Source organism: Uranotaenia lowii, chromosome 2 (assembly GCF_029784155.1).
Source record: "Uranotaenia lowii strain MFRU-FL chromosome 2, ASM2978415v1, whole genome shotgun sequence".
NCBI classification, from domain to species: Eukaryota; Metazoa; Arthropoda; class Insecta; order Diptera; family Culicidae; genus Uranotaenia; species Uranotaenia lowii.
Window position 1 is genome coordinate 196,328,536 of NC_073692.1, and position 8,766 is coordinate 196,337,301.

Consider the following 8,766-nt stretch of genomic DNA (forward strand, 5'->3'; position numbering starts at 1 on the left):
TTTATGGTTATGGATTTAAAATATATTTTTTTAATGAATTTATGAAAAAACAATAATTCCTAAGCTTTCAAATGCACCCTTCAGATCTGCAATACGATGTTAGATGAGAAAGATATGAATGAGATAAATTTGCATGTTTTTGAAAAAATGATCCCAAACTTTTGGTCGATACACCATACTAGGGGTGATCCCAAACTTTTGGACGATAACATAAGTGTCTATTTTATTAATTAAAAGTACATTCTTAAATTTTTGCACAAAATTTTTTGATTGTGTTTTGAGAAGTATAGAATAAGGATTCTAATGCAACTCAAATTTTAAAATTTGGTCCACCCTATCGCGAGATGATCGGCTTTGAATATTGAGTGCGTTTTTTCGAAAATGCTCTAACTTTAGGTTAAGTTTTAGGTGCAAAACTAAAACAATATTTCTGAGCAAAATATTTCCGAAATAGCTATTGCTCATTATCTTCCAAATGAGTTCAGAAGATTTGCAATATGTCCTAAGACGGCTGAGATATGAACGATCAAAATTTGCATGTTTTTTAGCGGGTGATCCCAAACTTTTGGCCGGCAGTGTATGTAAGGGTCCCCCATCGGTAGCAAGGTCCTGCCTATGTCTATGTGGTTGGCCCGAAGGCTTCCACGGCCGATGGTTCGTCGAGAGAAGGCATCCAACCCTCAGAAACATACTATGGTTGGCTACCACTCCGCTAGCAATAGTTTCTTCAGGTTATCCCCAGATGCATCCCCTCTAAAATTATGAAATATACATTATAACAATGAAAATCCCCATCCCCAATGATAATCTTAGACCGTAAGGACAATTACTTAAGATATCTTGGAAATGTATATATTTGTATATACAGACTCCGTTCGTTTTTGGCAACATTCGATTTTGGCAACACTCGATTTTGGCAACATCCGATTTTGGCACATGTGCCAAAATCGAACGAATTTTTCTTAAATAATGTTTTTTCAATTTCTTTGAATATACTGAACCGATTTCAATTCTGTAAACGTCATATGGAAGGTTTTTCTCTCCTCTATGTTATGGTCGGAAATAAGTGCGTCCGGAGGTCCGCTTCTGGAGATTAGGCCGTAACATATCCTGGATACACATTGGGCCTGAGCTTAGAGTCGCATCAAACCCATCATGCGACGCCCAATCATTTCCATTTTTTTTTTTTGTAAGTCCACTGGAGGCCACACAAATCATACAAAACGTTTGTGGTCACTTTTGGATGAGCCCCCGTCCGGTAGGCATGTTCCAGATACCGCGAGGAAGTGGCCAGTTCGTTAGATTAAAATAATGCATATCGTGTAGCACCTCAAAGCACTTGAAATTTTAAATCGAGTTCACCAGTGACCGTAATAAGTATCTAGGACATAGTCGACATCATCCGGATATGTACCACCCTCTACTCCCCTCCCCCTTCCACATCTTTTCATTACACTAAGAATTGGTTTTCTAAACTGTTTTTAGGTGTTATTTATATGTTTTAGGGAAAAATTGTTTATTTTAAAATAAATACAGTGAATTTGAAATTCATAGTTTATTGAATTTTACATCGTAACGTAATACTTAAATTTAAAATTAAAAACAAAAGCATAAATTCATATAAGATGATGATGATCCTGGAAAAGTTCTGATGAAAGTTTATTCATCCAAACACATCTGCAGCGCGGTACTTCGGATTTTCCTCAGATGCAAAATATCGAACATATTCAAACGTTTTTCCTCCGCCCACTCAATATCTCGAGCCAAATCTTGAGCGACTTGATGTGTTCGAGTTAATACAGGAGATGCAAATTCCGCCAAAGTAATTTCCGTTTCTCTTGAATTATCCAAAGAATATCTTTCGTCTTCTTCGACCTCTGTTTCGTCGCAATTTTTGTCGTCTTGATTCTTTATAAGAGCGATTATTTGCGTGTCTGTATATTCATCAATGCAAAAATCTTCTTCAGAATATTCCGTAGTTTGAATTGTGTCGATATTCACTTGAGGGGCAAACAGTTCACTCAAAGGAAAATCATCTTCGTGAATGAGATTTGACCCTACAATCCAACCAATATTTTTCCAGGACCTTTGAATTGCTGATTGCGAAACCTCCATCCATGCTTCATGTAGCCAATATGCAACGTCTTTAAGATTGATCTTTATAATCCGTTGCATAAAGTCCGCTTGATTGGCGATTTCCAGATGTAGTTTTTCTCGGTATTTTGTTTTGATAATTTGAATGACCTGTTGGTCCATGGGTTGAAGAAGTGGGGTAACATTTGGAGGCAAAAATTTCACTTCAATCAAACCGTCATCTGATATCATTTGATCTTGAGAATGGTGAGCGGTACAATTGTCTAAAAGAAGAACAGCTTTCGGGTCGATTCCTACTTCATTCGAAAAGTTACGCACGTGTGGAACGAATGTTTCATGAAACCACTTCTGGAAGATGTCCCGGGTCATCCAGGCATTTTTCGATGATGCGTACTTTGTTGGAATTTCTACACCTTTGAAGGCTCTTGGTGCTTTCGATTTACCGATCATTATAATCGGCAATTTGTGGTTTCCCATAGCGTTAGAACAGGGCATAAATGTGACCCTGTCTTTAGCAATTTTCATTCCAGGAGCAGAAGATTCACCAGCATGTACCAAAGTGTACAAAGGCAAAGCTTTATAAAAAAGAGCGGTTTCATCGGCATTGTAGATTTGTTCAGCCGTAAGTTTTCGTTGTTTAACGTAAGACAAAAAATGTAGATTAAAGGGTCCAACGCTGGAAGCATTACACGATAATTTTTCCCCTGAAAGCTTCAACCGCCTGATACCATACCGAAATTTAAAATTACGCACCCAAGTTTCACTAAATTTAAAACTATCTGGTATGTTGAATTCTTTGGCGAAAATTTTAGCCTTTGCAAGAATAAGATTATTTGTTATAACGTGATGTTTATCACGCTTTTGTATAAACCAATAGAACAATGCTTGTTCTAATTGGCTATGCTTTCCTGAAGCCGCATACTTTGTTTTTGAGCTCTTATTCCCACGACAAGACGACGCTTGTACCAACTTTTCTTTTTGAAGTTCAATTTTTCGGATGGTGGAACGGTTGACTCCGTACTCTTTCGCAATAGACAATTTTGTTTCTGACTTACTCTCCAACTTCTTGAGAATTTCTAGTTTTTGACTCAGGGTTAAGCTTCTGCGCTTCAATTTCTCACCAGTCGTGTTGGCCATCTGTCGAATTTTAATCTTGTCAATTTTATAAAACATTAAAAAAAATGATTTTCATACCATTAAATAGTCGTGAACTATACTTCTGCTCGCAAACCAATAAAACAGCTTTTATTGAAAAAAAAAACCACGAAACAAACACAACAAAACTTCAATTTAGTTTGAATAAAGCAATGGAATAAAAAATAAAATCTAAGTCTTTACTCAATGACGATTCGAGAGAGAATGAACAATGTACAGTGAATCAATATCATTCACATAGAAACAAACAAAAGGAGAATAGAAACAAATTCATTGTTTGTGTGTAACAGGCGTATTCATAGGTGACAATAACAATGCGTATCAATAGAATTATGCGATATGAAGCTGACTTGAACAATGAACATACCCGTTTACTGCCGAAGATTATTCAATCGAACCGCGTTTGTTGCGTGCTGAATAATAATGCTTTTGAAAGTTTAAAATTTGATTCATGCGAGTTGTTTCATCAACAAGAAAACGAATTTCGATAAAAATATTCACTCTGTATTCAAATATAACTTTGGTTTATTGAAACAATCTATAAACGCCAACCACATGAAAGCTACATAATTCTTCTTGACGTCAGTGACAATTTTACTGCTTATAACTAATATAATTGAGTTAAACTAAAAAAAATAGTGCTTATACAATGTTTCTCATTAATTTTGATAATTTTGAGACAAAAAATAAAAAAAAAAAGTTTCAAAAAAAACCGTTCGATTTTGGCAACATTCGATTTTGGCAACACAAAATGTACGAGCGTGTTGCCAAAATCGAACGGGGTCTGTAATGTTAAAATGATAATTATGTATGGGTTTAGTTATTATTATTTTTAATAAAAGGATACAGATCTGAAAAATAAAAGTTGATGAGCACATATAATTTAAAAGCATGGGGGCATTTGATCATTTTCACTCCATTTATGTTCATGGATTTATTGACTGCAGATGTGTAATTTTGCAAACTTCATTGACGACAATTTTTAAATGAAACTATATTCCCCAGATGCATACATTCCCTCTTTGAAATTGATGATTTGATTAAAATTTCTTCACTTCTATTAATGTCACTCAGAAATTTGCACTTCGCTAAAACAAGCAACTCAAACGATTTGCGCATAGCCTGTCTTTTCTAAAAACCAATCGAGGCAGGCGCTGATTTTGTTTCGATGTTCCACCAAAACCGTTACGATGCCGCAAGTTTCCATAGCAACTGGTACGCGCAATCTTCGCCACCCACGCCGTCTGATTCGGACGCTTTAAACCAGGGCTTGTGCATTGAAATTCAGGTTCGGCTGGCCCTTTTATAAATCCCCTCTTTCACATTCCCGACCATCACTTCCCTCTACTAGCTAGCCGTGATCTGCTCTTTGCGGATTCTAGTTCTTATGCTTCCAGTGTCGTGGTCTTCCCCGCCTGCCATGCGCGATGCTTTTTCTTTTTAGTTTCAATTTTATAAATCAGCGCTTCAATTACTCGCGGTTCAAACTCTTTCGAACTTATATTTTCCGCTAAACCCCCGATTTCATTCACCCCCTCCCAACACTTCTTCATCGTTGTTCGCCTTTAACATTTGGTTTTTTACGTTAAACATAACTTTTTTAATTTAAGCTCGTAAGTGCACTCGCGAAAGAAACCGAACAGCACCAATTAGGATTAGAACGAGACGTTTTCGCCATTGAACCTCAATCTGTTACACATTTTCCACCATTTTCACCATAGCCATTTTCCTCACAGCCTACGATGTGTTTCAAGCCGAATATCACTGAATTTGATTGTTTTTCTACATTAACACTACATTCACTTGGATTAGAAACTATAAACGCTTAGTGCCTTTCCACATTTTTGACTATTTTCTCTTGTTTTGATATTGTTGAAAAAATCCTGCTTACTGTAAATTACTTTTTGTTTGAAGCCAAAGGGGTGTAAGTGCAGACCTTTGCTACCAAGTAATTTACTTATACGGTATAAGTTATACCCCTTTGCCACCAACCCAAACGTCATTTCCATTTAAAGTGTTCATTCCATCGGGACTACTATTATCCCTAAACTGGATCCGTTCAAATTTCTTCTTCATGAAACAAGTTGCGATATTCTTGCCCTTTCTGAAACATGGCTTTCTTCTGAATCAAACATCTCCTTCCACGATTTTAACATTATCCGCCTGGATCGCAACGATTCTTATGGAGGGGTGCTTTTAGGGATCAATAAGCGCCACTCCTTCTATAGAATCCACCTCCCTTTATCAGGAGGAATTGAAGCTGTTGCATGTCATACAACTATAAGAGGTAAGGACTTATGCGTTGTCAGTTTGTACTGGCCTCATAGAGTTGCAGTGGATCGAAGTCACCTAGAAGACCTGTGCTCAGTGCTTCCTGAGCCAAGGTTGATCCTGGGTGACTTCAATTCACATGGAACTGTCTGGGGAGAACAAATTGACGATTGTCGTTCTACTCTTATTTATGACATTTGTGACAGTTTCAATTTAACAATTTTGAACACGGGTGAAAAAACACGGGTACCTAAACCTCCTGCAAGACCAAGTGCAATTGACCTCTCACTCTGCTCAAATTCACTTTCATTGGATTGTCAATGGAAGGTAATCCCTGATCCCAATGGTAGTGACCACTTACCAATCAAAATTACAATCACCAATGGGCCAGCACTTCCAATCAATCTAATATGGCATATGACCTTACAAGACACATCGACTGGAAAAAATATGTGGACACGGTTACAACAGCCATCAATTCCATGAATGTTCTACCTCCTTTGGAAGAGTATAACTTTCTCGCTGATTTGATACATGATAGTGCAGTTTGTGCTCAAACGAAACCCATCCTAGATTCATCTGTACGTCAAAGGCCTCCTAATCCATGGTGGGACATCCAGTGTTCTAAGCTTTACAAGGACAAATCAAAAGCATTCAAAGATTTTAGAAAACATGGAACCCTCGATCATTTTCAAGCGTATCTGTGCCTTGAAAATCAATTCAAAAAATTGATTAAAGGGAAAAAACTAGCACATTGGCGTACATTCGTGGAGGGTTTATCACGGGAAACGTCCTTGAGTACCTTGTGGAGAGTAGCACGAAACATGCGTAATCGATCTTCAACTAATGAAAGTGAGGAACATTCACATAGATGGATATTCAACTTTGCACGGAAAGTCTGTCCCGATTCCACACCGAACAAAAAAATTGTCCGGAATGTGCCTACAGACAGGTGCGATCTGGATTCCAGCTTTTCGATGCTCGAATTCTCAATTGCCCTCCTCTCTTGCAACAATTCAGCTCCGGGAATTGATAAAATCAAGTTTAACTTGTTGAAAAACCTTCCGGATGCCGCAAAATTTCGCTTGTTAAATTTATTTAATCAATTCTTGGAGCACAACATTGTTCCTCAAAAGTGGAGACAAGTGAGAGTCATTGCTATCCAAAAGCCCGGAAAACCAGCGTCTGATCCTAATTCGTACCGTCCAATAGCGATGTTGTCTTGTATACGCAAATTGATGGAGAAAATGATCTTGTTTCGTTTGGACAAATGGGTGGAAACAAATGGTCTCCTTTCAGATACTCAATTTGGGTTTCGAAGGGGCAAAGGAACAAACGATTGTCTTGCTCTGCTGTCTTCAGAGATACAAATGGCGTACGCTAAACGTGAGCAAATGGCTTCAGTGTTTCTAGACATAAAGGGAGCTTTTGATGCCGTCTCAATAGAGGTGTTGTCAGAAAAGTTGCACTCCCGGGGTCTGCCTCCACTATTGAACAACATCTTATACAGCTTGCTTTGTGAGAAACATCTGAACTTTGCTCACGGAGATATTGCAGTTAGAAAAATCTCTTACATGGGCCTTCCGCAGGGTTCATGTTTGAGTCCACTTTTGTACAACTTTTACGTAAGTGACATCGACAGTTGTCTCTCTGAAGGCTGCACTCTAAGACAACTTGCAGATGACGGCGTGGTGTCTGTAACAGGATCCTCCGAGTCTCATCTGCACAGACCTTTACAAGATACTTTAGACAGATTGTCTTCCTGGGCTTTGGGGCTTGGGATTGAGTTTTCCCCACAGAAAACGGAGATGGTCGTTTTCTCTAAAAAACATAGACCTGCTCAACCTAAGCTTCAACTCCTAGGCAGAACGATCACTCAATCGAGGTGTTTTAAGTATCTTGGGGTTTGGTTTGATTCCAAATGTACTTGGAGAGCCCATATTGAGTATCTGAAAGGAAAATGCCAACAAAGAATCAATTTTCTTCGATCAATCACTGGCACCTGGTGGGGAGCCCATCCAGAAGATCTTTTAAAATTGTATCGAACAACCATCCTCTCAGTGATGGAATATGGTAGCTTCTGCTTCCAGTCAGCTGCCAAATCTCACCTCATCAAACTCGAGCGTATCCAATACCGCTGCCTCCGCATCGCTCTGGGCTGTATGCCCTCAACGCACAACATGAGTCTCGAAGTTTTGGCAGGAATACTTCCTCTTAAAGATCGATTCAATTTACTATCACTCCGGTTCCTCATTAGGTGTGAGGTCATGAACCCATTGGTGATTGTGAATTTTGAAAGGTTACTTGAGCAAAATCTTCATACTAGATTTATGTCTATATACCATGTCCTCATGTCAATGCAGGTAAACCCTTCTTCGTATTCTCCAACTCGTGTTTGTAGCCCAGACTACGATCATTCTTCTGTCCAGTTTGATTTGTCTATGCAGCAGGAAATTCGTGGAATCCCGGTCTCGCATCGTCCTCTTCTGATTCCAAGAATTTTCGAAGCTAAATATAGACACGTCGATGCTGATAAAATGTACTTTACCGATGGATCTCTTATAGAGGAAACAACAGGATTTGGAGTGTTCAACGAAATATCTAGCGCCTCACACAGTCTTCAGCCACCATGCTCTGTATATGTAGCGGAGTTAGCAGCTATTCACTGGGCTTTGAACAGTATCGCATCACGGCCAGGTGGACACTACTATATTGTAACGGATAGTCTGAGCTCTGTTGAAGCAATCCATTCGATAAAACCGGGAAAGCACTCGCCGTACTTCCTCGAGAAGATACGAAATAATTTGAGTGCTTTATCAAAACGTCGCTTTACCATCACCTTTGTTTGGGTTCCCTCTCATTGCTCGATAGTGGGCAATGAGAAGGCAGACTCTCTGGCAAAGGTGGGTGCGATGGAAGGCGACACGTATCAACGTGAAATCGTCTTCAGCGAATTTTACTATTTGGCTCGAAGAAACTCTCTTGTCAACTGGCAGCGCAAATGGGACGAGGATGATCAGGGTCGGTGGTTCCACTCGATTATCCCAAAGGTTAGCTTTAAACCATGGTTTAATAGATTGAACTTGAGTCGGGATTTTATTCGCATATTTTCCCGACTCATGTCCAATCATTGTTCCTTAGACGCGGTACTCTATCGTTTTGATATTGCTGGCAGCAATCTATGTGGTTGTGGCCAAGGTTACCATGACATCGAGCATATTGTTTGGTCGTGTGAGGTCCATCTTG